Source organism: Rhinolophus ferrumequinum, chromosome 20 (genome assembly GCF_004115265.2).
Source record: "Rhinolophus ferrumequinum isolate MPI-CBG mRhiFer1 chromosome 20, mRhiFer1_v1.p, whole genome shotgun sequence".
Classification (NCBI taxonomy): domain Eukaryota; kingdom Metazoa; phylum Chordata; class Mammalia; order Chiroptera; family Rhinolophidae; genus Rhinolophus; species Rhinolophus ferrumequinum.
In genome coordinates this window covers 29,973,158-29,973,917 of record NC_046303.1, presented here as the reverse complement: position 1 = coordinate 29,973,917, position 760 = coordinate 29,973,158, and positions in this window count along the sequence as shown.

Here is a 760-nt window from a genome sequence, read left to right as displayed (position 1 = left end):
GAATTTCAAATAAACAAAAAATATTCTATGATTGTGTGTGTGTGTGTGTGTGTGTGTGTGTGTGTAGTATCATTAGTCCGTTTCTGTGGACATACTAAGTGAATCAATTGAAATTTCACTGGGTATCTTGTCTTTTATACCAAAGAAACTCAAGACAGTCCCTAGGAGAGCATGGAGGCGGGACTGGACTGTGCAGTCAGAACCTGACACTGTGGTACTAATGTTGGCAGGGAGGGGAGCAGCAGCGGAAAAGGGGCAAGAGAAGGAGCCAGAATTAGGTGCCCTTAGAAAATGCTAGGTTCCCCACACTCCTGAGTGCCCTGTCCTCCTGTGTGGTCGCTCTCCTATAGAGGACAAAGCTGCAGGAGGAAGGTGTTCTGTATTAAGCATCTCAAACTCAGAAAATAATAGGGGCTGGGCAGTTAACAAATGTGTGTGAAGACAAGTGATTGTTCTCATCCACTTTTCTGGAAACATGAAGCTTTTTCTGGTCCATCTTTCATGTTCTCATTTTTGATAGAGACATGAGTACCGAAAAATGTTTATCGTTCATAAGAAAAACAACAGAGCACACCTGATGGTACATGGCAGCTGTTGGGGAGACAGAAGGATATGGTGAGGACAATGGGGTGCTCCAGTAGGTGGGCCCTGTCAGAGGGGGCAGGATCAAAACCCCCAGAATGTGCAAGGCAAAGAGTGAACCCTAATGTAAACGATGGTCTTCAGTTAATAATAATGTATCAATGGTGGCTCAGTTGTG